Consider the following 27,718-nt stretch of genomic DNA (forward strand, 5'->3'; position numbering starts at 1 on the left):
ATATACTTTGCACCCTAGTGAGATGGTAGAATTTCCCAAATCTTGTTGTCAGCCTGAGTAGCCATCCTGCCATTCTGCAGAATCCAAAAGCACACGCTGCTGGATTGGCCCATCTTGGCGACCGAAGGACGGGTCTTTTGTAAAGCTAATGGCTTTTAATGGTGTATGCTGTCCCCATATAATTTGCGCCCTAGTGAGATGGTAGAATTTCCAAATCCCGGAGTCAGCCTGAGTAGCCATCCTGCCATTATGCAGTATGGAAAAGAACACGCTGCTGGATTGGCCCATCTTGGTGACCGAAGGACGGGTGTTTTGTAAACCTAATGGCTTTTAATGGTATATGCTGTCCCCATATAATTTGCGCCCTAGTGAGATGGTAGAATTTCCAAATCCCGGAGTCAGCCTGAGTAGCCATCCTGCCATTGTGCAGTATCCAAAAGCACACGCTGCTGGATTGGCCCATCTTGGCGACCGAAGGACGGGTCTTTTGTAAAGCTAATGGCTTTTAATCGTGTATGCTGTCCCCATATAATTTGCGCCCTAGTGAGATGGTAGAATTTCCCAATTCTTGTTGTCAGCCTGAGTAGCCATCCTGCCATTGTGCAGTATCCCAAAGCACACGCTGCTGGATTGGCCCATCTTGGCGACCGAAGGACGGGTCTTTTGTAAAGCTAATGGCTTTTAATGGTATATGCTGTCCCCATATAATTTGCGCCCTAGTGAGATGGTAGAATTTCCAAATCCCGGAGTCAGCCTGAGTAGCCATCCTGCCATTGTGCAGTATCCAAAATTACACGCTGCTGGATTGGCCCATCTTGGCGACCGAAGGACGGGTCTTTTGTAAAGCTAATGGCTTTTAATGGTGTATGCTGTCCCCATATAATTTGCGCCCTAGTGAGATGGTAGAATTTCCAAATCCCGGAGTCAGCCTGAGTAGCCATCCTGCCATTATGCAGTATGCAAAAGAACACGCTGCTGGATTGGCCCATCTTGGCGACCGAAGGACGGGTCTTTTGTAAAGCTAATGGCTTTTAATGGTGTATGCTGTCCCCATATAATTTGCGCCCTAGTGAGATGGTAGAATTTCCAAATCCCGGAGTCAGCCTGAGTAGCCATCCTGCCATTATGCAGTATGCAAAAGAACACGCTGCTGGATTGGCCCATCTTGGCGACCGAAGGACGGGTCTTTTGTAAAGCTAATGGCTTTTAATGGTGTATGCTGTCCCCATATAATTTGCGCCCTAGTGAGATGGTAGAATTTCCCAATTCTTGTTGTCAGCCTGAGTAGCCATCCTGCCATTGTGCAGTATCCAAAAGCACACGCTGCTGGATTGGCCCATCTTGGCGACCGAAGGACGGGTCTTTTGTAAAGCTAATGGCTTTTAATGGTGTATGCTGTCCCCATATAATTTGCGCCCTAGTGAGATGGTAGAATTTCCAAATCCCGGAGTCAGCCTGAGTAGCCATCCTGCCATTATGCAGTATGCAAAAGAACACGCTGCTGGATTGGCCCATCTTGGCGACCGAAGGACGGGTCTTTTGTAAAGCTAATGGTTTTTAATGGTGTATGCTGTCCCCATATAATTTGCGCCCTAGTGAGATGGTAGAATTTCCAAATTCCGGAGTCAGCCTGAGTAGCCATCCTGCCATTATGCAGTATGCAAAAGAACACGCTGCTGGATTGGCCCATCTTGGCGACCGAAGGACGGGTCTTTTGTAAAGCTAATGGCTTTTAATGGTGTATGCTGTCCCCATATAATTTGCGCCCTAGTGAGATGGTAGAATTTCCCAATTCTTGTTGTCAGCCTGAGTAGCCATCCTGCCATTGTGCAGTATCCAAAAGCACACGCTGCTGGATTGGCCGATCTTGGCGACCGAAGGACGGGTCTTTTGTAAAGCTAATGGCTTTTAATGGTGTATGCTGTCCCCATATAATTTGCGCCCTAGTGAGATGGTAGAATTTCCAAATCCCGGAGGCAGCCTGAGTAGCCATCCTGCCATTGTGCAGTATCCCAAAGCACACGCTGCTGGATTGGCCCATCTTGGCGACCGAAGGACGGGTCTTTTGTAAAGCTAATGGCTTTTAATGGTGTATGCTGTTCCCATATAATTTGTGCCCTAGTGAGATGGTAGAATTTCCCAATTCTTGTTGTCAGCCTGAGTAGCCATCCTGCCATTGTGCAGTATCCAAAAGCCCACGGTGCTGGATTGGCCCATCTTGGCGTCCGAAGGACGGGTCTTTTGTAAAGCTAATGGCTTTTAATGGTATATGCTGTCCCCATATAATTTGCGCCTTAGTGAGATGGTAGAATTTCCAAATCCCGGAGGCAGCCTGAGTAGCCATCCTGCCATTGTGCAGTATGCAAAAGCACACGCTGCTGGATTGGCCCATCTTGGTGACCGAAGGACGGGTTTTTGTAAACCTAATGGCTTTTAATGGTATATGCTGTCCCCATATAATTTGCGCCCTAGTGAGATGGTAGAATTTCCAAATCCCGGAGGCAGCCTGAGTAGCCATCCTGCCATTGTGCAGTATCCAGAAGCACACGCTGCTGGATTGGCCCATCTTGGCGACCGAAGGACGGGTCTTTTGTAAAGCTAATGGCTTTTAATGGTGTATGCTGTCCCCATATAATTTGCGCCCTAGTGAGATGGTAGAAGTTCCCAATTCTTGTTGTCAGCCTGACTAGCCATCCTGCCATTGTGCAGTATCCAAAAGCACACGCTGCTGGATTGGCCCATCTTGGCGACCGAAGGACGGGTCTTTTGTAAACCTAATGGCTTTTAATGGTATATTCTGTCCCCATATAATTTGCGCCCTAGTGAGATGGTAGAATTTCCAAATCCCGGAGGCAGCCTGAGTAGCCATCCTGCCATTATGCAGTATCCAAAAGCAAACGCTGCTGGATTGGCCCATCTTGGTGACGGAAGGACGGGTCTTTTGTAAACCTAATGGCTTTTAATGGTATATGCTGTCCCCATATAATTTGCGCGCTAGTGAGATGGTAGAATTTCCAAATCCCGGAGGCAGCCTGAGTAGCCATCCTGCCATTATGCAGAATCCAAAAGCACACGCTCCTGGATTGGCCCATCTTGGCGACCGAAGGACGGGTCTTTTGTAAAGCTAATGGCTTTTAATGGTGTATGCTGTCCCCATATAATTTTTGCCCTAGTGAGATGGTAGAATTTCCAAATCCCGGAGTCAGCCTGAGTAGCCATCCTGCCATTATGCAGTATGCAAAAGAACACGCTGCTGGATTGGCCCATCTTGGCGACCGAAGGACGGGTCTTTTGTAAAGCTAATGGCTTTTAATGGTGTATGCTGTTCCCATATAATTTGCGCCCTTGTGAGATGGCAGAATTTCCAAATCCCGGAGTCAGCCTGAGTAGCCATTATGCAGAATCCAAAAGCACACGCTGCTGGATTGGCCCATCTTGGCGACCGAAGGACGGGTCTTTTGTAAAGCTAATGGCTTTTAATGGTATATGCTGTCCCCATATAATTTGCGCCCTAGTGAGATGGTAGAATTTCCAAATCCCGGAGTCAGCCTGAGTAGCCATCCTGCCATTATGCAGTATCCAAAAGCACACGCTCCTGGATTGGCCCATCTTGGCGACCGAAGGACGGGTCTTTTGTAAAGCTAATGGCTTTTAATGGTATATGCTGTCCCCATATAATTTGCGCCCTAGTGAGATGGTAGAATTTCGAAATCCCGGAGTCAGCCTGAGTAGCCATCCTGCCATTATGCAGTATGCAAAAGCACACGCTGCTGGATTGGCCCATCTTGGTGACCGAAGGACGGGTGTTTTGTAAACCTAATGGCTTTTAATGGTATATGCTGTCCCCATATAATGTGTGCCCTAGTGAGATGGTAGAATTTCCAAATCCCGGAGTCAGCCTGAGTAGCCATCCTTCCATTATGCAGTATGCAAAAGAACACGGTGCTGGATTGGCCCATCTTGCCGATCGAAGGACGGATCTTTTGTAAAGCTAATGGCTTTTAATGGTGTATGCTGTCCCCATATATTTTGCGCCCTAGTCAGATGCTGGAATTTCCCAAATCCTGGTGTCATCCTGAGTAGCCATCCTGCCATTGTGCAGAATCCAAAAGCACACGCTGCTGGATTGGCCCATTTGGCGACTGCAGGACGGGTCTTTTGTAAAGATAATGGCTTTTAATGGTGTATGCTGTCCCCATATACTTTGAACCATAGTGAGATGGTAGAATTTCCAAATCCTGGAGTCAGCCTGAGTAGCCATCCTGCCATTATGCAGAATCCAAAAGCACACGCTGCTGGATTGGCCCATCTTGGCGACCGAAGGACGGGTCTTTTATAAAGCTAATGGCTTTTAATGGTGCATGCTGTCCCCATATATTTTGCGCCCTAGTCAGATGCTGGAATTTCCCAAATCCTGGTGTCAGCCTGAGTAGCCATCCTGCCATTGTGCAGAATCCAAAAGCACATGCTGCTGGATTGGCCCATTTGGCGACTGCAGGATGGGTCTTTTGTAAAGATAATGCCTTTTAATGGTGTATGCTGTCCCCATATAATTTGCACCGTAGTGAGATGCTGGTATTTCCCAAATCCTGGTGTCAGCCTGAGTAGCCATCCTGCAATTATGCAGAATCCAAAAGCACACGCTGCTGGATTGGCCCATCTTGGCGACCGACGGACGGGTCTTTTATAAAGCTAATGGCTTTTAATGGTGCATGCTGTCCCCATATATTTTGCGCCCTAGTCAGATGCTGGAATTTCCCAAATCCTGGTGTCAGCCTGAGTAGCCGTCCTGCCATTGTGCAGAATCCAAAAGCACACGCTGCTGGATTGGCCCATTTGGCGACTCCAGGACGGGTCTTTTGTAAAGATAATGGCTTTTAATGGTGTATGCTGTCCCCATATAATTTGCACCATAGTGAGATGCTGGTATTTCCCAAATCCTGGTGTCAGCCTGAGTAGCCATCCTGCCATTATGCAGAATCCAAAAGCACACGCTGCTGGATTGGCCCATCTTGGCGACCGAAGGACGGGTCTTTTATAAAGCTAATGGCTTTTAATGGTGCATGCTGTCCCCATATAATTTGCGCCCTAGTGAGATGGTAGAATTTCCAAATCCCGGAGTCAGCCTGAGTAGCCATCCTGCCATTATGCAGAATCCAAAAGCACACGCTGCTGGATTGGCCCATCTTGGCGACCGAAGGATGGGTCTTTTATAAAGCTAATGGCTTTTAATGGTGCATGCTGTCCCCATATATTTTGCGCCCTAGTCAGATGCTGGAATTTCCCAAATCCTGGTGTCAGCCTGAGTAGCCATCCTGCCATTGTGCAGAATCCAAAACCACACGCTGCTGGATTGGCCCATTTGGCGACCGAAGGACGGGTCTTTTATAAAGCTAATGGCTTTTAATGGTGCATGCTGTCCCCATATATTTTGCGCCCTAGTCAGATGCTGGAATTTCCCAAATCCTGGTGTCAGCCTGAGTAGCCATCCTGCCATTGTGCAGAATCCAAAACCACACGCTGCTGGATTGGCCCATTTGGCGACCGAAGGACGGGTCTTTTATAAAGCTAATGGCTTTTAATGGTGCATGCTGTCCCCATATATTTTGCGCCCTAGTCAGATGCTGGAATTTCCCAAATCCTGGTGTCAGCCTGAGTAGCCATCCTGCCATTATGCAGTATCCAAAAGCACACGCTGCTGGATTGGCCCATCTTGGCGACCGAAGGACGGGTCTTTTATAAAGCTAATGGCTTTTAATGGTGCATGCTGTCCCCATATAATTTGCGCCCTAGTGAGATGGTAGAATTTCCAAATCCCGGAGTCAGCCTGAGTAGCCATCCTGCCATTATGCAGAATCCAAAAGCACACGCTGCTGGATTGGCCCATCTTGGTGACCGAAGGACGGATCTTTTGTAAACCTAATGGCTTTTAATGGTGTATGCTGTCCCCATATAATTTGCGCCCTAGTGAGATGGTAGAATTTCCAAATCCCGGAGTCAGCCTGAGCAGCCGTCCTGCCATTATGCAGTGTCCAAAAGCACACGCTGCTGGATTGGCCCATCTTGGTGACCGAAGGACGGATCTTTTGTAAACCTAATGGCTTTTAATGGTGTATGCTGTCCCCATATAATTTGCACCCTAGTGAGATGGTAGAATTTCCAAATCCCGGAGTCAGCCTGAGTAGCCATTATGCAGAATCCAAAAGCACACGCTGCTGGATTGGCCCATCTTGGCGACCGAAGGACGGGTCTTTTGTAAAGCTAATGGCTTTTAATGGTATATGCTGTCCCCATATAATTTGCGCCCTCGTGAGATGGTAGAATTTCCAAATCCCGGAGTCAGCCTGAGTAGCCATCCTGCCATTATGCAGTATCCAAAAGCACACGCTCCTGGATTGGCCCATCTTGGCGACCGAAGGACGGGTCTTTTGTAAAGCTAATGGCTTTTAATGGTATATGCTGTCCCCATATAATTTGCGCCCTAGTGAGATGGTAGAATTTCGAAATCCCGGAGTCAGCCTGAGTAGCCATCCTGCCATTATGCAGTATGCAAAAGCACACGCTGCTGGATTGGCCCATCTTGGTGACCGAAGGACGGGTGTTTTGTAAACCTAATGGCTTTTAATGGTATATGGTGTCCCCATATAATGTGTGCCCTAGTGAGATGGTAGAATTTCCAAATCCCGGAGTCAGCCTGAGTAGCCATCCTTCCATTATGCAGTATGCAAAAGAACACGGTGCTGGATTGGCCCATCTTGCCGATCGAAGGACGGATCTTTTGTAAAGCTAATGGCTTTTAATGGTGTATGCTGTCCCCATATATTTTGCGCCCTAGTCAGATGCTGGAATTTCCCAAATCCTGGTGTCATCCTGAGTAGCCATCCTGCCATTGTGCAGAATCCAAAAGCACACGCTGCTGGATTGGCCCATTTGGCGACTGCAGGACGGGTCTTTTGTAAAGATAATGGCTTTTAATGGTGTATGCTGTCCCCATATACTTTGAACCATAGTGAGATGGTAGAATTTCCAAATCCTGGAGTCAGCCTGAGTAGCCATCCTGCCATTATGCAGAATCCAAAAGCACACGCTGCTGGATTGGCCCATCTTGGCGACCGAAGGATGGGTCTTTTATAAAGCTAATGGCTTTTAATGGTGCATGCTGTCCCCATATATTTTGCGCCCTAGTCAGATGCTGGAATTTCCCAAATCCTGGTGTCAGCCTGAGTAGCCGTCCTGCCATTGTGCAGAATCCAAAAGCACACGCTGCTGGATTGGCCCATTTGGCGACTCCAGGACGGGTCTTTTGTAAAGATAATGGCTTTTAATGGTGTATGCTGTCCCCATATAATTTGCACCATAGTGAGATGCTGGTATTTCCCAAATCCTGGTGTCAGCCTGAGTAGCCATCCTGCCATTATGCAGAATCCAAAAGCACACGCTGCTGGATTGGCCCATCTTGGCGACCGAAGGACGGGTCTTTTATAAAGCTAATGGCTTTTAATGGTGCATGCTGTCCCCATATAATTTGCGCCCTAGTGAGATGGTAGAATTTCCAAATCCCGGAGTCAGCCTGAGTAGCCATCCTGCCATTATGCAGAATCCAAAAGCACACGCTGCTGGATTGGCCCATCTTGGCGACCGAAGGATGGGTCTTTTATAAAGCTAATGGCTTTTAATGGTGCATGCTGTCCCCATATATTTTGCGCCCTAGTCAGATGCTGGAATTTCCCAAATCCTGGTGTCAGCCTGAGTAGCCATCCTGCCATTGTGCAGAATCCAAAACCACACGCTGCTGGATTGGCCCATTTGGCGACCGAAGGACGGGTCTTTTATAAAGCTAATGGCTTTTAATGGTGCATGCTGTCCCCATATATTTTGCGCCCTAGTCAGATGCTGGAATTTCCCAAATCCTGGTGTCAGCCTGAGTAGCCATCCTGCCATTGTGCAGAATCCAAAACCACACGCTGCTGGATTGGCCCATTTGGCGACCGAAGGACGGGTCTTTTATAAAGCTAATGGCTTTTAATGGTGCATGCTGTCCCCATATATTTTGCGCCCTAGTCAGATGCTGGAATTTCCCAAATCCCGGAGTCAGCCTGAGTAGCCATCCTGCCATTATGCAGAATCCAAAAGCACACGCTGCTGGATTGGCCCATCTTCGTGACCGAAGGACGGATCTTTTGTAAACCTAATGGCTTTTAATGGTGTATGCTGTCCCCATATAATTTGCGCCCTAGTGAGATGGTAGAATTTCCAAATCCCGGAGTCAGCCTGAGCAGCCGTCCTGCCATTATGCAGTGTCCAAAAGCACACGCTGCTGGATTGGCCCATCTTGGTGACCGAAGGACGGATCTTTTGTAAACCTAATGGCTTTTAATGGTGTATGCTGTCCCCATATAATTTGCACCCTAGTGAGATGGTAGAATTTCCAAATCCCGGAGTCAGCCTGAGTAGCCATCCTGCCATTATGCAGAATCCAAAAGCACACGCTGCTGGATTGGCCCATCTTGGCGACCGAAGGACGGGTCTTTTATAAAGCTAATGGCTTTTAATGGTGCATGCTGTCCCCATATATTTTGCGCCCTAGTGAGATGGTAGAATTTCCAAATCCCGGAGTCAGCCTGAGTAGCCATCCTGCCATTATGCAGAATCCAAAAGCACACGCTGCTGGATTGGCCCATCTTGCCGATCGAAGGACGGATCTTTTGTAAAGCTAATGGCTTTTAATGGTGTATGCTGTCCCCATATATTTTGCGCCCTAGTCAGATGCTGGAATTTCCCAAATCCTGGTGTCATCCTGAGTAGCCATCCTGCCATTGTGCAGAATCCAAAAGCACACGCTGCTGGATTGGCCCATTTGGCGACTGCAGGACGGGTCTTTTGTAAAGATAATGGCTTTTAATGGTGTATGCTGTCCCCATATACTTTGAACCATAGTGAGATGGTAGAATTTCCAAATCCTGGAGTCAGCCTGAGTAGCCATCCTGCCATTATGCAGAATCCAAAAGCACACGCTGCTGGATTGGCCCATCTTGGCGACCGAAGGACGGGTCTTTTATAAAGCTAATGGCTTTTAATGGTGCATGCTGTCCCCATATATTTTGCGCCCTAGTCAGATGCTGGAATTTCCCAAATCCTGGTGTCAGCCTGAGTAGCCATCCTGCCATTGTGCAGAATCCAAAAGCACATGCTGCTGGATTGGCCCATTTGGCGACTGCAGGATGGGTCTTTTGTAAAGATAATGCCTTTTAATGGTGTATGCTGTCCCCATATAATTTGCACCGTAGTGAGATGCTGGTATTTCCCAAATCCTGGTGTCAGCCTGAGTAGCCATCCTGCAATTATGCAGAATCCAAAAGCACACGCTGCTGGATTGGCCCATCTTGGCGACCGACGGACGGGTCTTTTATAAAGCTAATGGCTTTTAATGGTGCATGCTGTCCCCATATATTTTGCGCCCTAGTCAGATGCTGGAATTTCCCAAATCCTGGTGTCAGCCTGAGTAGCCGTCCTGCCATTGTGCAGAATCCAAAAGCACACGCTGCTGGATTGGCCCATTTGGCGACTCCAGGACGGGTCTTTTGTAAAGATAATGGCTTTTAATGGTGTATGCTGTCCCCATATAATTTGCACCATAGTGAGATGCTGGTATTTCCCAAATCCTGGTGTCAGCCTGAGTAGCCATCCTGCCATTATGCAGAATCCAAAAGCACACGCTGCTGGATTGGCCCATCTTGGCGACCGAAGGACGGGTCTTTTATAAAGCTAATGGCTTTTAATGGTGCATGCTGTCCCCATATAATTTGCGCCCTAGTGAGATGGTAGAATTTCCAAATCCCGGAGTCAGCCTGAGTAGCCATCCTGCCATTATGCAGAATCCAAAAGCACACGCTGCTGGATTGGCCGATCTTGGCGACCGAAGGATGGGTCTTTTATAAAGCTAATGGCTTTTAATGGTGCATGCTGTCCCCATATATTTTGCGCCCTAGTCAGATGCTGGAATTTCCCAAATCCTGGTGTCAGCCTGAGTAGCCATCCTGCCATTGTGCAGAATCCAAAACCACACGCTGCTGGATTGGCCCATTTGGCGACCGAAGGACGGGTCTTTTATAAAGCTAATGGCTTTTAATGGTGCATGCTGTCCCCATATATTTTGCGCCCTAGTCAGATGCTGGAATTTCCCAAATCCTGGTGTCAGCCTGAGTAGCCATCCTGCCATTGTGCAGAATCCAAAACCACACGCTGCTGGATTGGCCCATTTGGCGACCGAAGGACGGGTCTTTTATAAAGCTAATGGCTTTTAATGGTGCATGCTGTCCCCATATATTTTGCGCCCTAGTCAGATGCTGGAATTTCCCAAATCCTGGTGTCAGCCTGAGTAGCCATCCTGCCATTATGCAGTATCCAAAAGCACACGCTGCTGGATTGGCCCATCTTGGCGACCGAAGGACGGGTCTTTTATAAAGCTAATGGCTTTTAATGGTGCATGCTGTCCCCATATAATTTGCGCCCTAGTGAGATGGTAGAATTTCCAAATCCCGGAGTCAGCCTGAGTAGCCATCCTGCCATTATGCAGAATCCAAAAGCACACGCTGCTGGATTGGCCCATCTTGGTGACCGAAGGACGGATCTTTTGTAAACCTAATGGCTTTTAATGGTGTATGCTGTCCCCATATAATTTGCGCCCTAGTGAGATGGTAGAATTTCCAAATCCCGGAGTCAGCCTGAGCAGCCGTCCGGCCATTATGCAGTGTCCAAAAGCACACGCTGCTGGATTGGCCCATCTTGGTGACCCAAGGACGGATCTTTTGTAAACCTAATGGCTTTTAATGGTGTATGCTGTCCCCATATAATTTGCACCCTAGTGAGATGGTAGAATTTCCAAATCCCGGAGTCAGCCTGAGTAGCCATTATGCAGAATCCAAAAGCACACGCTGCTGGATTGGCCCATCTTGGCGACCGAAGGACGGGTCTTTTGTAAAGCTAATGGCTTTTAATGGTATATGCTGTCCCCATATAATTTGCGCCCTAGTGAGATGGTAGAATTTCCAAATCCCGGAGTCAGCCTGAGTAGCCATCCTGCCATTATGCAGTATCCAAAAGCACACGCTCCTGGATTGGCCCATCTTGGCGACCGAAGGACGGGTCTTTTGTAAAGCTAATGGCTTTTAATGGTATATGCTGTCCCCATATAATTTGCGCCCTAGTGAGATGGTAGAATTTCGAAATCCCGGAGTCAGCCTGAGTAGCCATCCTGCCATTATGCAGTATGCAAAAGCACACGCTGCTGGATTGGCCCATCTTGGTGACCGAAGGACGGGTGTTTTGTAAACCTAATGGCTTTTAATGGTATATGCTGTCCCCATATAATGTGTGCCCTAGTGAGATGGTAGAATTTCCAAATCCCGGAGTCAGCCTGAGTAGCCATCCTTCCATTATGCAGTATGCAAAAGAACACGGTGCTGGATTGGCCCATCTTGCCGATCGAAGGACGGATCTTTTGTAAAGCTAATGGCTTTTAATGGTGTATGCTGTCCCCATATATTTTGCGCCCTAGTCAGATGCTGGAATTTCCCAAATCCTGGTGTCATCCTGAGTAGCCATCCTGCCATTGTGCAGAATCCAAAAGCACACGCTGCTGGATTGGCCCATTTGGCGACTGCAGGACGGGTCTTTTGTAAAGATAATGGCTTTTAATGGTGTATGCTGTCCCCATATACTTTGAACCATAGTGAGATGGTAGAATTTCCAAATCCTGGAGTCAGCCTGAGTAGCCATCCTGCCATTATGCAGAATCCAAAAGCACACGCTGCTGGATTGGCCCATCTTGGCGACCGAAGGATGGGTCTTTTATAAAGCTAATGGCTTTTAATGGTGCATGCTGTCCCCATATATTTTGCGCCCTAGTCAGATGCTGGAATTTCCCAAATCCTGGTGTCAGCCTGAGTAGCCATCCTGCCATTGTGCAGAATCCAAAAGCACATGCTGCTGGATTGGCCCATTTGGCGACTGCAGGATGGGTCTTTTGTAAAGATAATGCCTTTTAATGGTGTATGCTGTCCCCATATAATTTGCACCGTAGTGAGATGCTGGTATTTCCCAAATCCTGGTGTCAGCCTGAGTAGCCATCCTGCAATTATGCAGAATCCAAAAGCACACGCTGCTGGATTGGCCCATCTTGGCGACCGACGGACGGGTCTTTTATAAAGCTAATGGCTTTTAATGGTGCATGCTGTCCCCATATATTTTGCGCCCTAGTCAGATGCTGGAATTTCCCAAATCCTGGTGTCAGCCTGAGTAGCCGTCCTGCCATTGTGCAGAATCCAAAAGCACACGCTGCTGGATTGGCCCATTTGGCGACTCCAGGACGGGTCTTTTGTAAAGATAATGGCTTTTAATGGTGTATGCTGTCCCCATATAATTTGCACCATAGTGAGATGCTGGTATTTCCCAAATCCTGGTGTCAGCCTGAGTAGCCATATTCCATTATGCAGAATCCAAAAGCACACGCTGCTGGATTGGCCCATCTTGGCGACCGAAGGACGGGTCTTTTATAAAGCTAATGGCTTTTAATGGTGCATGCTGTCCCCATATAATTTGCGCCCTAGTGAGATGGTAGAATTTCCAAATCCCGGAGTCAGCCTGAGTAGCCATCCTGTCATTATGCAGAATCCAAAAGCACACGCTGCTGGATTGGCCCATCTTGGCGACCGAAGGATGGGTCTTTTATAAAGCTAATGGCTTTTAATGGTGCATGCTGTCCCCATATATTTTGCGCCCTAGTCAGATGCTGGAATTTCCCAAATCCTGGTGTCAGCCTGAGTAGCCATCCTGCCATTGTGCAGAATCCAAAACCACACGCTGCTGGATTGGCCCATTTGGCGACCGAAGGACGGGTCTTTTATAAAGCTAATGGCTTTTAATGGTGCATGCTGTCCCCATATATTTTGCGCCCTAGTCAGATGCTGGAATTTCCCAAATCCTGGTGTCAGCCTGAGTAGCCATCCTGCCATTGTGCAGAATCCAAAACCACACGCTGCTGGATTGGCCCATTTGGCGACCGAAGGACGGGTCTTTTATAAAGCTAATGGCTTTTAATGGTGCATGCTGTCCCCATATATTTTGCGCCCTAGTCAGATGCTGGAATTTCCCAAATCCCGGAGTCAGCCTGAGTAGCCATCCTGCCATTATGCAGAATCCAAAAGCACACGCTGCTGGATTGGCCCATCTTCGTGACCGAAGGACGGATCTTTTGTAAACCTAATGGCTTTTAATGGTGTATGCTGTCCCCATATAATTTGCGCCCTAGTGAGATGGTAGAATTTCCAAATCCCGGAGTCAGCCTGAGCAGCCGTCCTGCCATTATGCAGTGTCCAAAAGCACACGCTGCTGGATTGGCCCATCTTGGTGACCGAAGGACGGATCTTTTGTAAACCTAATGGCTTTTAATGGTGTATGCTGTCCCCATATAATTTGCACCCTAGTGAGATGGTAGAATTTCCAAATCCCGGAGTCAGCCTGAGTAGCCATCCTGCCATTATGCAGAATCCAAAAGCACACGCTGCTGGATTGGCCCATCTTGGCGACCGAAGGACGGGTCTTTTATAAAGCTAATGGCTTTTAATGGTGCATGCTGTCCCCATATATTTTGCGCCCTAGTGAGATGGTAGAATTTCCAAATCCCGGAGTCAGCCTGAGTAGCCATCCTGCCATTATGCAGAATCCAAAAGCACACGCTGCTGGATTGGCCCATCTTGGTGACCGAAGGACGGATCTTTTGTAAACCTAATGGCTTTTAATGGTGTATGCTGTCCCCATATAATTTGCGCCCTAGTGAGATGGTAGAATTTCCAAATCCCGGAGTCAGCCTGAGTAGCCATCCTGCCATTATGCAGTATCCAAAAGCACACGCTGCTGGATTGGCCCATCTTGGCGACCGAAGGACGGATCTTTTGTAAAGCTAATGGCTTTTAATGGTATATGCTGTCCCCATATAATTTGCGCCCTAGTGAGATGGTAGAATTTTGAAATCCCAGAGTCAGCCTGAGTAGCCATCCTGCCATTATGCAGTATGCAAAAGCACACGCTGCTGGATTGGCCGATCTTGGCGACCGAAGGAAGGGTCTTTTATAAAGCTAATGGCTTTTAATGGTGCATGCTGTCCCCATATAATTTGCGCCCTAGTGAGATGGTAGAATTTCCAAATCCCGGAGTCAGCCTGAGTAGCCATCCTGCCATTATGCAGTATGCAAAAGCACACGCTGCTGGATTGGCCCATCTTGGTGACCGAAGGACGGATCTTTTGTAAACCTAATGGCTTTTAATGGTATATGCTGTCCCCATATATTTTGCGCCCTAGTCAGATGCTGGAATTTCCCAAATCCTGGTGTCAGCCTGAGTAGCCATCCTGCCATTGTGCAGAATCCAAAAGCACACGCTGCTGGATTGGCCCATTTGGCGACCGAAGGACGGGTCTTTTGTAAAGCTAATGGCTTTTAATGGTGTATGCTGTTCCCATATAATTTGTGCCCTAGTGAGATGGTAGAATTTCCCAATTCTTGTTGTCAGCCTGAGTAGCCATCCTGCCATTGTGCAGTATCCAAAAGCACACGGTGCTGGATTGGCCCATCTTGGCGACCGAAGGACGGGTCTTTTGTAAAGCTAATGGCTTTTAATGGTATATGCTGTCCCCATATAATTTGCGCCCTAGTGAGATGGTAGAATTTCCAAATCCCGGAGTCAGCCTAAGTAGCCATCCTGCCATTATGCAGAATCCAAAAGCACACGCTGCTGGATTGGCCCATCTTGGTGACCGAAGGACGGATCTTTTGTAAACCTAATGGCTTTTAATGGTGTATGCTGTCCCCATATAATTTGCGCCCTAGTGAGATGGTAGAATTTCCAAATCCTGGAGTCAGCCTGAGCAGCCGTCCTGCCATTATGCAGTGTCCAAAAGCACACGCTGCTGGATTGGCCCATCTTGGTGACCGAAGGACGGATCTTTTGTAAACCTAATGGCTTTTAATGGTGTATGCTGTCCCCATATAATTTGCACCCTAGTGAGATGGTAGAATTTCCAAATCCCGGAGTCAGCCTGAGTAGCCATCCTGCCATTATGCAGAATCCAAAAGCACACGCTGCTGGATTGGCCCATCTTGGCGACCGAAGGACGGGTCTTTTATAAAGCTAATGGCTTTTAATGGTGCATGCTGTCCCCATATATTTTGCGCCCTAGTGAGATGGTAGAATTTCCAAATCCCGGAGTCAGCCTGAGTAGCCATCCTGCCATTATGCAGAATCCAAAAGCACACGCTGCTGGATTGGCCCATCTTGGTGACCGAAGGACGGATCTTTTGTAAACCTAATGGCTTTTAATGGTGTATGCTGTCCCCATATAATTTGCGCCCTAGTGAGATGGTAGAATTTCCAAATCCCGGAGTCAGCCTGAGTAGCCATCCTGCCATTATGCAGTATCCAAAAGCACACGCTGCTGGATTGGCCCATCTTGGCGACCGAAGGACGGGTCTTTTGTAAAGCTAATGGCTTTTAATGGTATATGCTGTCCCCATATAATTTGCGCCCTAGTGAGATGGTAGAATTTTGAAATCCCAGAGTCAGCCTGAGTAGCCATCCTGCCATTATGCAGTATGCAAAAGCACACGCTGCTGGATTGGCCGATCTTGGCGACCGAAGGAAGGGTCTTTTATAAAGCTAATGGCTTTTAATGGTGCATGCTGTCCCCATATAATTTGCGCCCTAGTGAGATGGTAGAATTTCCAAATCCCGGAGTCAGCCTGAGTAGCCATCCTGCCATTATGCAGTATGCAAAAGCACACGCTGCTGGATTGGCCCATCTTGGTGACCGAAGGACGGATCTTTTGTAAACCTAATGGCTTTTAATGGTGTATGCTGTCCCCATATAATTTGCGCCCTAGTGAGATGGTAGAATTTCCAAATGCCGGAGTCAGCCTGAGTAGCCATCCTGCCATTATGCAGTATCCAAAAGCACACGCTGCTGGATTGGCCCATCTTGGCGACCGAAGGACGGGTCTTTTGTAAAGCTAATGGCTTTTAATGGTATATGCTGTCCCCATATAATTTGCGCCCTAGTGAGATGGTAGAATTTTGAAATCCCAGAGTCAGCCTGAGTAGCCATCCTGCCATTATGCAGTATGCAAAAGCACACGCTGCTGGATTGGCCGATCTTGGCGACCGAAGGAAGGGTCTTTTATAAAGCTAATGGCTTTTAATGGTGCATGCTGTCCCCATATAATTTGCGCCCTAGTGAGATGGTAGAATTTCCAAATCCCGGAGTCAGCCTGAGTAGCCATCCTGCCATTATGCAGTATGCAAAAGCACACGCTGCTGGATTGGCCCATCTTGGTGACCGAAGGACGGATCTTTTGTAAACCTAATGGCTTTTAATGGTGCATGCTGTCCCCATATATTTTGCGCCCTAGTCAGATGCTGGAATTTCCCAAATCCTGGTGTCAGCCTGAGTAGCCATCCTGCCATTGTGCAGAATCCAAAAGCAGACGCTGCTGGATTGGCCCATTTGGCGACCGAAGGACGGGTCTTTTGTAAAGCTAATGGCTTTTAATGGTGTATGCTGTTCCCATATAATTTGTGCCCTAGTGAGATGGTAGAATTTCCCAATTCTTGTTGTCAGCCTGAGTAGCCATCCTGCCATTGTGCAGTATCCAAAAGCACACGGTGCTGGATTGGCCCATCTTGGCGACCGAAGGACGGGTCTTTTGTAAAGCTAATGGCTTTTAATGGTATATGCTGTCCCCATATAATTTGCGCCCTAGTGAGATGGTAGAATTTCCAAATCCCGGAGGCAGCCTGAGTAGCCATCCTGCCATTGTGCAGTATGCAAAAGCACACGCTGCTGGATTGGCCCATCTTGGTGACCGAAGGACGGGTCTTTTGTAAACCTAATGGCTTTTAATGGTATATGCTGTCCCCATATAATTTGCGCCCTAGTGAGATGGTAGAATTTCCAAATCCCGGAGGCAGCCTGAGTAGCCATCCTGCCATTGTGCAGTATCCAAAAGCACACGCTGCTGGATTGGCCCATCTTGGCGACCGAAGGACGGGTCTTTTGTAAAGCTAATGGCTTTTAATGGTGTATGCTGTCCCCATATAATTTGCGCCCTAGTGAGATGGTAGAATTTCCCAATTCTTGTTGTCAGCCTGACTAGCCATCCTGCCATTGTGCAGTATCCAAAAGCACACGCTGCTGGATTGGCCCATCTTGGCGACCGAAGGACGGGTCTTTTGTAAACCTAATGGCTTTTAATGGTATATGCTGTCCCCATATACTTTGCGCCCTAGTGAGATGGTAGAATTTCCAAATCCCGGAGGCAGCCTGAGTAGCCATCCTGCCATTATGCAGTATCCAAAAGCAAACGCTGCTGGATTGGCCCATCTTGGCGACCGAAGGACGGGTCTTTTGTAAAGCTAATGGCTTTTAATGGTGTATGCTGTCCCCATATAATTTTTGCCCTAGTGAGATGGTAGAATTTCCAAATCCCGGAGGCAGCCTGAGTAGCCATCCTGCCATTATGCAGAATCCAAAAGCACACGCTGCTGGATTGGCCCATCTTGGTGACGGAAGGACGGTTCTTTTGTAAACCTAATGGCTTTTAATGGTATATGCTGTCCCCATATAATTTGCGTCCTAGTGAGATGGTAGAATTTCCAAATCCCGGAGGCAGCCTGAGTAGCCATCCTGCCATTATGCAGAATCCAAAAGCACACGCTGCTGGATTGGCCCATCTTGGCGACCGAAGGACGGGTCTTTTATAAAGCTAATGGCTTTTAATGGTATATGCTGTCCCCATATAATTTTTGCCCTAGTGAGATGGTAGAATTTCCAAATCCCGGAGTCAGCCTGAGTAGCCATCCTGCCATTATGCAGTATGCAAAAGAACACGCTGCTGGATTGGCCCATCTTGGCGACCGAAGGACGGGTCTTTTATAAAGCTAATGGCTTTTAATGGTGCATGCTGTCCCCATATAATTTGCGCCCTTGTGAGATGGCAGAATTTCCAAATCCCGGAGTCAGCCTGAGTAGCCATTATGCAGAATCCAAAAGCACACGCTGGTGGATTGGCCCATCTTGGCGACCGAAGGACGGGTCTTTTGTAAAGCTAATGGCTTTTAATGGTATATGCTGTCCCCATATAATTTGCGCCCTAGTGAGATGGTAGAATTTCCAAATGCCGGAGTCAGCCTGAGTAGCCATCCTGCCATTATGCAGAATCCAAAAGCACACGCTGCTGGATTGGCCCATCTTGGCGACCGAAGGACGGGTCTTTTGTAAAGCTAATGGCTTTTAATGGTATATGCTGTCCCTATATAATTTGCGCCCTAGTGAGATGGTAGAATTTCGAAATCCCGGAGTCAGCCTGAGTAGCCATCCTGCCATTGTGCAGAATCCAAAAGCACACGCTGCTGGATTGGCCCATCTTGGCGACCGAAGGACGGGTCTTTTGTAAAGCTAATGGCTTTTAATTGTGTGTGCTGTCCCCATATACTTTGCATCCTAGTGAGATGGTAGAATTTCCCAAATCCTGTTGTCAGCCTGAGTAGCCATCCTGCCATTTTGCAGAATCCAAAAGCACACGCTGCTGGATTGGCCCATGTTGACGTTCGAAGGACGGGTCTTTTGTAAAGTTAATGGCTTTTAATGGTGTATGCTGTCCCCATATATTTTGCGCCCTAGTGAGATGCTGGAATTTCCCAAATCCTGGTGTCAGCCTGAGTAGCCATCCTGCCATTGTGCAGAATCCAAAAGCACACGCTGCTGAATTGGCTCATCTTGGCGACCGAAGGACGGGTCTTTTGTAAAGCTAATGGCTTTTAATTGTGTGTGCTGTCCCCATATACTTTGCATCCTAGTGAGATGGTAGAATTTCCCAAATCCTGTTGTCAGCCTGAGTAGCCATCCTGCCATTTTGCAGAATCCAAAAGCACACGCTGCTGGATTGGCCCATGTTGACGTTCGAAGGACGGGTCTTTTGTAAAGTTAATGGCTTTTAATGGTGTATGCTGTCCCCATATATTTTGCGCCCTAGTGAGATGCTGGAATTTCCCAAATCCTGGTGTCAGCCTGAGTAGCCATCCTGCCATTATGCACAATCCAAAAGCACACGCTGCTGGATTGACCCATCTTGGCGACCGAAGGACGGGTCTTTTGTAAAGCTAATGGCTTTTGATGGTGTATGCTGTCCCCATATAATTTGCCTCACAACGGGGATGCAGTATTTGCAGTGATGCTGGTTCTGCTACTTGCCGCTGAGTTCTGAGGGAGCAGAGGGGCCTGGGAATGATGTCGTAACCCCCCCTTCCCAAATACTATGTTGTAGAGTGTCAACACTGCAGCCTTGGGCTCCACTAAACCACTGGCCATTTCGTTGCCACTTTGCTCTGGCCTTGCCCGGTTTCACCTTGTGGATGGCTGTGTAAACAGCAACGGGTGTGTTACTGTGCAGACAACGCATCATCCTCCTCTGGCGAAGGATTTTAGCTCCCTAATTGGGTAGATGGTTTTTTGTGCTGAGAGTCCTGAGTTTAACACCCAGGCTCCCTTCGAAGGGTCTGGTTGCAACTGCTTTTGGAAAGATCCTGAGGTTTAGAAGATCGGTATGAAACCAAGGGAGGCTGGCCCTCCCGTTTGGCAGAGAGAGCTGTCTGCTTCTGGTGGGGGGTTCCGGGTGAGAGACACGGCTGGCGGCGGCTGGCGGTTCCGCATCGCTTCTCGGCCACAGAGGAGACCCCACTCACCTGCCGGGGCCCCCAAGCTTGCCTGCTGCTCCATGGCTGACCATCGGTGCTGGTTTCACCTGCTAGCTCTGTCGGCTTCTCTACACCGAAGGGAGGGCGTTGTTCTTCACCACTGCAAACAAAAGTATTTGGTGGTCCTTAGGAAACGGTGTGAATCTCTACAAATTTTACATTTTATATTTCTGGTCCCCGTGAGCTTTTGATGTCCTAGGGAGCTGAGGGGAAAAAAATAGACCCACTCACCCAGAGGCTTTGTGTGTTTGTGAAAAGATCAGCAGGAAAACATCCTGTTTTACAACCCAGCTTTGTTACTATGTGTCCCCCAGGTTGTTTGCAGTTTAGGGCGACTTTTGTTAGATTTTCAAGGTATATAGGATGATCACAGGGGTGGTTTGCCGCTTTCATTCCCCCAGTGAGCTTCCCTGTCTGAGCAGGGATTCGAACCCAGGTCTCCTGTTGTGGTCTCACGCGCTGCCCCTTAACTGGTGATCCACACACAGAGAGAGCCCATAAATACAAAACACACTCTGGAAAGCGCAATAGGTGGGCTGGGAGGCACTCATGGGTGTGTCTCTCTCTCCCTCACTTGTGCTGGGCAACTTCAGCGGGGTGGCTGAAGGACAGCTCTGAGACGCTATAAGAATGGCCACCCTAGGAGACGAAGTGACGGCGAACGACAGTCCCAGCCTCCATGGGCGTTACGACGTTGTCAGAAGGATGGGTTTGGAGACGGAGTGCAGGAAAAGGCGAATATCGTCACTCCGAGAGAGGAGGGCATCCGTGCACAGCCGGTGGTGGAAACCAGGGAACGAGACAAAAATACGTGGAGAAAAACCCCTCCCGGTGTAATAGGGAAAACACCAGTAGAAAGTGGGCTTGTTTTCCTGTGTCTGCAAGACGCGACACTGGAGCTGAGGCAAGCCTGCCGGCGGTGTTTGTTTTCCATGCCCTCGGAAAGAAAGTGGAGGCTTGCCTGGTTGCCATGAGTGACCAAAGCAGGCCCAGATGCCATGGGTGAGCCTGCGCCGAGGGTTGCCGTAGTAGGGCTTATAGGCACCTTCCCGCTGTTCGCGGGGGCGTGTAAGGCTGGCGAAGGCCGGACCGGGCAGCTGTGGGCTGGAGGTGGCGTGCTTTAAACACAGCAAAAGCGACCCTGAGGGAAAAAAACAACAACGGCCAGCCTCTCTCAAAGTCTAGCGTGAAGCAACTGCCGAGGGTGAATGGGAGGTAAGGTTGAAATAACCCTCACCATCTGTGGTGCTTCTAAAATGAAAAAAGCATCTGTCGGGGCTTTGGTGTTGCAAGTGGGCGGACATGCCACAGGTGAAGATTTACCCCTCCTCGGGGCTGTGCTTCGCCAGTTGGGTTTCTGCCTGTTGGAGACACATCCTCCACCACTGTGGGGACTTGGGAAAGAACACCACCACGGCGAGGATGGTTTTGGCTGGTCCTTTCTGGACGTCAATGTGGTGGGCCCAGAGAAACGCAGGCAGGGGGCCCATTGGGCATGGGGGGGTGAGTACTTTTATTCCCCCCCCATATTGTGTTTTGCCCTTTTTGGCCCGTTGGCCCGTGGCCGCCTGCTCCCTTGTCACAGCCTTGGCCCTCCTAGCACAGTGGCGCCGCTTGGGTACATCCGGGGGACATGTTGGGTGTTTGGTTGCTGTGGGAATATTCATTTTCTCTGCTCCGAGTGATCGTTTAATTGCGACCAAGACATTATTGCTATAATAAAACCGCCATTAGGCAGCCTGTAGAGACGGTTGTGTTTTGGGAAGCGCTGGAATTGTAAACACCAAGCGTGATTCTGTTTGTTTTTGTGCGTCTCTTCCGAGAGAATAAATTACTGCTTTGCTGTTTATGCCTGGGATGGAAAAGCACTTAAAATTCCTCCACACTGGCACATTTTTTTTTTGGAAGCTAACTGTAAAGGAGTCAGCACTGTATGGAAAAAAATGGAATATTTTCAAATTGCCAGGTGCCAGGTGCAAGCTGGCTTTCAAGCAACGCGGGCGACTGCATTTTTCCACTCCGTTTTATTGGGTACATCGGCCTGGGTGTAACTTTGGCCAGCAAGGATGGCTCAGAATTACCAACTGACTGTATTCCTCCTGGACTGGCTCTTCCGCTTTTTATAGAAGGCCAGTTTGCAGTACAGAAGCATGCTGGCTTTCCCATCATTTTGTCTCCCTGCTACCAGAAAGGTCACCGGCTCAGTTTCTTCCGCCTAGGGCCTGGGCAACTCATCCAAGTTCCTTTCTCAATTTTTCTTTGTCATTGAGACTTATACAGAGTACGAGAACCGTAGGAGAAAGAACAAAAATGTTTCATGACTTACAGGTCAACAGCTAACTGATAAACATGACTGCTTTCAGCAACAGGCTTCAGCAGACTAAAGAGAGGGAAAGAGAGCTGAGTAGAGAGGTGGTGCTCTGTTTGAATTCAGTGGCAGAGAAGGAACGATTGGTTAGTGCTGTATAGATTGACAGCCACCCGGGCCCAGAGAGGCCCCGCCCAGCAAAACCTACTAAAGGCAGCCTGCGAGGTTCTAAAAACTCCAACAAGCTCTGCTTTAAAATCTGCAAATACCCGTTATCCTCAGCTTCCTCCAGATTAGTCAACTGAAGCCTTAGTTGATTGATGTGTAAATTAAACCTCGTCTTCCTAATTAAAACTGGCCTAATTCAAATTTTCGGAGGAGCAGGAACCTACACGGGCTATCGATAATTGCTCCTTTGATGTCCTCGTTGCCAAATTAACTTCTCTTTTAATGCATCCGAGGGCACCTCGCACTTGTGAATTACGGTGAGATGAGGAGCAATCCCCTGAAACGGGCTCGGGAAATTTTTCCATCAGTGCTCTCATCGCAAAACCGGCAGAAAATTGCTTGCGTTCTCCGCTCACTCAACTTTCCATTTTGTACCACCCGAGGCTGGAAATTGCAACAGCCTGCAGGAAGCTAATTGTGGTGGCCTTTTACAGCGGAGGCCTTTCTGTTCCATAATTTGCGAGATGCAGCCCGCCTACGGGACTGGATTGCGGGGAGAGGCGGAATAGGCGGTGCCCATTCTCCTGCGTTAGGTCTCGCTCCGGTTGAAATGCTCAACCGTGTATAGGGAGAAAGCAGGTCGTATGAGCCGTGTGGCCTGAAGCCACACTTTGCTTTATATCCCCAGTTCTGTTCATTTTCCTTTTTTCTCGTTTCCGTTGCCATTTTGGAGTTATAATCTCTTCCACATTGAGGATTTTGCAGCCCCTCCTCCCTCCCTCTTCTTCCCCCACATCTTGTTTAGCTTTCCTCTGAAATGAAGACACTGAAAGTTTCGTGGCTTTTCAGCAAGCAAGCAAGGAAGAAAGAGGTTTTTCTTTAAAACGAGATGGACGGCTCAGAAATGAGCCCGGGTCCACGGTCAAATGCAACCTTCCCCAGTGGCCCCCCCGTTTATGACTCTGTATGCCCTTGTTGCACACGCCTTCCAGCTTTTGATGGCCAATTTTGTGGCTTGATTATGACCACAGATAGAAAGGATTTTTAGAGCATCATAGAATAATAGAATGGGAAGGGGCCTGTAAGGACATCAAGCCTAACCCCCTGCTCAAGGCAGGGATCCATGATTTAAAGAGAATTCAAATGCAGCAAAGAGTGATGATTTGAAAAAGAATTAAAATGCAGGAAAGATGATGCTCCAAGGGCGTAGGTGCTTACTAAATTTGCAGAGGATGGGTGAACCATGTTAAGGTCCCTGACCTGCCTCTTTAGGGTCAAATCAAATCCTCTTAGAACTGCCGAGCCGGGAAGGGACCCGAGGGATCATTAAGTCCAGCCTCTGGATAGGAAGACTCAGTGGGGAATCGAACTCCCAACTTTTGGCTCTACAGCCAGAGACCTAAGCCACTGCACTATCCAACAGTTCCTTTACCCTTTCATTTAGGGGTTGGACTGAAGATGCCTTCGGCTACACGATATCTTCAATAATAATAATAATAATAATAATAATAATAATAATAATAATAATAATAATAATAATAATAATAATAATAATAATAATAATAATAATAATAAGGGCTTTGAACATGCTGGAGAGTCAGCACGAGCAAAGATGTAAGAGGGCGAGGGAGAAAGAGATCAACGCCGCGAAGAGACTGCACTACCCCTGCTGGGATGGGGGCCAGCGAAGTCTTCTCCTCGTCTAGCGCTCAGAATAGAAAGCATTCAGGTTTCTCTTTCTAGGTTAGAAGGTGACCTTGCCTTTTTAGCCGGCCTGGCTCTTCAGGGAGCTGGCTTCTGGAGCTTTTCCAGCGTCAGGAAAGCTCTGCTAATAGCATTAAAGCCGAAGGAGGTCCCCTGTGCCGTGACGCAGGAAACGAGGAGCCCTTCCTGCAGCAGGAAAGGGTGACTCTGAAGTGTGATGGCCTGATCCAGAAATCCTTTGGCCCCAACGGTAGGGCCGGCTCCAGACTCCGGCTGCTAATGATGCCCCCCCTTCGGCACAAAGACATGCTACCTAGTCCCCAAGGACACTTGAGGGGTTCTGGAACCCGAGGCAGAAGACCCCACTCTTCTCATCCCTCTCTAACAGCAAACGTCTAAAGAATAAGAAATCAATAGCTAAGAATTGGCTGCATGTTTCTGCCAGGTTGGGAGCATCCCCATCGCTGAGATTTCAGGACCCATACCTGAGACCGACGGGGGCGGAGCCTTGTGACATCACAGAGGAGGGAGCAGGCAGGAAATAGAGGAGGGTCTGAAATGGCCAGCTGATTAGGGAATTGTGAAATTCAAAGGAGCAGATGGGCAGCCCAAGATAGATGGGCCCAAAATCTGGATAAAAACCTGGGTAACTAGGTAATCCAGCAACTCAGAACGAGGGGGAGGGAGATGACATTTTTATGGACGAGGATCGAAAATGCATCCTGGTGCCTGCCGGGAAATGATAGATACACATTTAATTCAGATTTAATTGTCCCTGAGTAAATCCTACTTTTTCAGCTGTCATCCCTCCCATGTACAATGCAGAGACAATAATATTGGGGTTGTGATAGACATGATTGACATTATCTTTTCTCTTCCTCCCCAAAGTGTCTTGTTTTTATCTTTCGTTTGTTAGACTGCAGATCAGGCCTTGGTTCTCCCTCCCTCTTTCTCCTCTGTGTGTGTGTGTGTGTGTGTGTGTGTGTGTGTGTGTTTTTCACCCTGGCCGTTAACAGTGCTGTGATTCTTCTTGGTTAGGTGCTGGAGATGAACGTCATGAAATTTATTTGTCAATATGAAGTGGAAGCAAAAAAAGAGAAGCCACCATTAAAGGCTGAGAGTGGCTGTTCCTTTGGCCGTTGTTCAGGCAATATTCTGCTTGGCTGGGCAATACGTTCCTAACGTAGGAAAATAATCTCATGCTGGTCCCAGATGGATTGCATACTGTACGTTGATTCATAAAACTGTCCAGAGCTGCCGGTCCCCATCCCGTTGTCCTTGGCAATGAAACTGTTGCGCACGACGTGTCCCCGCATTTCGGTGCCAAAGGTGTCTGGCGCATGGCGCTCGCTCTTCTGAAGTCACTCAGCAAATTAGGGTCTCGGGGCTAGCCAAGGAAATATGCTGGGATTAGAAAAGTTCCATTTTTGGGGGGACTGCTCTCGGATTCTGGAGCTTACCCCTCAAAAGTAAGTTTTTGAAGCTCTGGAGGAAGGCTAAGAAGCAGATCTGCAAAGAACCCACTGGAAATAACATCCCTTGAAGACAGGTGGGAGAGGTTGTAGCTAGTTCAGGATTCTGGGGTCCTGCAGCTGGTGGAGTAGAAAAGATCTATTTATCCCAAGTTTTATGAAACTGGCAGCCTGTGAGCTACCGAGCTGAAATCGGCCGAAAGGCGTTCAACACCCTAAAGGACTGTGGTGTAAATCCCTGAGAGAGGATCAACCCCCCCAGTGGCCAGTCAGCCTCTGCTTGATGACTGAAAAGGGGTGCCTGGCTTGTTGTCAGCCTCTAGCAGTGGCCAGGATGATGGCAACACAGTGCAGGGCTCACTTGGTGGTGGCACCCTGTTTTTTAATTCATTGGTTGCATTTGATCCAACCTTCTCGCTATGAGACGCCTCCGTGGCTCTCTTCTTTCCTGCTTCTTTCCCACAACAGCCCTGTGAGGTAGGCCAGGAGGAGCGGGGTCCAAGGTCCAAGACCACCCAGTGAGTTTCGTGGCCCCTTGGGGAAGAGCACCTGCACCTCCTAAAGTCCCAGTCCAGTGGTCTCACTATCACACTGCCTGGGTTTTTCTGCAGCCTGCCCACACCGTCCTGTCATTCAAAGAAAGACTCAAGGAAGTGCTGTTTGTTCAGGATTTTGGACTGTGGTGTTATGGGCTTTGAGGAAGAGCCTCCGGAGATTTTATGATGGCCGTTGCAGCGTTTTGCAAATCGGGTGATTTTAAGGGCATTTGTATTTGTTTGCTCAGTCTTGTTTCGGCGTGCATAAGGAGGAGAAGGTGCCAGCAAGTTGATTGGTGTGAATGAAGATGAAATGCTACAAACATATATTTTTGTACCGGAGCTTGGGGGGGGGGAATGTTCCTTTTTTGGACTACAATACCCAGAATTCTCCAGCCAGCAAGGGGAACATCTACTGGCAGTTGTCTGAAAAGTAATTTCAGAAACCTCTGACACTCACATGCAGAATTCATGGTCAAAGTAAGCATCGAGGGACATTTGTGTTCCCTAATTTGTTTTCTTTCCTACAGTGGGATTTCCTCAGAGGTGCCCAGTCAACAATCAGAAATGCAACTTAAACCCATTGTTATCTTCCATTTCAGTGGCCAATCAGAACACAAAGCCCACTGGATGCAAAACACAGAGGTGAGGACTATCACAAGCTATGACAAACAGACCTCTTTTACTCGAGGGAGCACCTCTTCTAAATACATGCTGGGCAGAGGAGAGGGGTTGACATTGAGAGAGGAAGAGAGAGGGAGAATGACTGCAAGCTTGTAAAATGTGTGCATTGTTCTCTATGTTAGAGGACAAATAGAAAAATTGTTACTCTCTCTCTCACACACATACACATAAATGCCCAAACACCCTGCACACACAAAACACTTTTCTTTGCGTTTTTGTATTTCCTTTCTGTTTGAAGGCTTCAGAATTCTCATTTTGCATTCGCCTTGGCAACCACAAGGGAGAGAAATGGGCGTCTTCTCTTTTTGTAAAAATAGAAACTGGGATTTGGGTGTAATTGTTTGTCGCCGAGGAGCTGCGGCTTCGAGCAAGACAAGAGTCGTATGCAAGCAGCCCGCACCGGCCGACGGCTGACACGCGACGAATTTCATTAACCTCCCCTGTCGTGTCTGGGGAGAGGGTGTCTGTCGCGTTCGTGAGAGATGCGTTTTTGGAACCTCCTGGAGGCTGTAGGACTGACATGATTTCTTTTGTACAGGAGGAAGAATCTTCTCTTTTTAAAAGGAGGAAGGGGTCGGAGAAGTTCCCTTGCTTCCTTGCATGACTGAGAACGACGTTAAAGGGATGAAATAATAGAATTACTTCCTTTTGCATGAATTCCGCCAGGTGAAGCCTTTGAGTTTGACCCCAGAAGCAAACTGGGTCCTTCCTAACGAAATATCAAGAGCCTGATTGCCAGACGATCAATCACCAGGCGATGAATTGGCCATTATCGCCTGTGAAGACACAGCATGGGTGTGATTGGTATCAACGCAGGAACTCCATGCCTGGATCCGAACCACAGATCCTCACCGCTGAGGGTACCTCTAAGCTTAGGACATCAATAGGATGTGCTCATCAACGTTGCAGATCCTTCGGCTGGACCATCCGGCTTCTGTTCCAATCAGGAGATAAGATGTGAAGCTTCCCAGTACGAGGCAAAGGCAAATTTATTAGAAATGTACCTTTTTCAAAAATCAATACGGTAGGTGCAGCCAACAAGC

The 27,718-nt window shown here is 48.2% G+C and overlaps 1 protein-coding gene across 2 annotated transcripts in view; it reads left to right on the forward strand.

Annotated features, from left to right (window-relative positions):
• The window catches only part of RADIL (Rap associating with DIL domain), an 80,632-nt gene that overhangs the window by 12,079 nt on the left and 40,835 nt on the right, over positions 1–27,718 (forward strand). The window contains exon 1 of one of the 2 annotated variants that reach the window (XM_078381268.1): positions 27,019–27,699. The exons of the other annotated variant lie outside the window; for it this stretch is intronic. The gene's annotated coding sequence lies outside the window, so the exon portion shown is untranslated. Of the gene's footprint in view, positions 1–27,018; positions 27,700–27,718 lie in introns of those variants that run through there. 2 annotated transcript variants of the gene reach the window in all.

This window comes from Pogona vitticeps, chromosome 13 (assembly GCF_051106095.1).
Source record: "Pogona vitticeps strain Pit_001003342236 chromosome 13, PviZW2.1, whole genome shotgun sequence".
Lineage (NCBI taxonomy): Eukaryota > Metazoa > Chordata > Lepidosauria > Squamata > Agamidae > Pogona > Pogona vitticeps.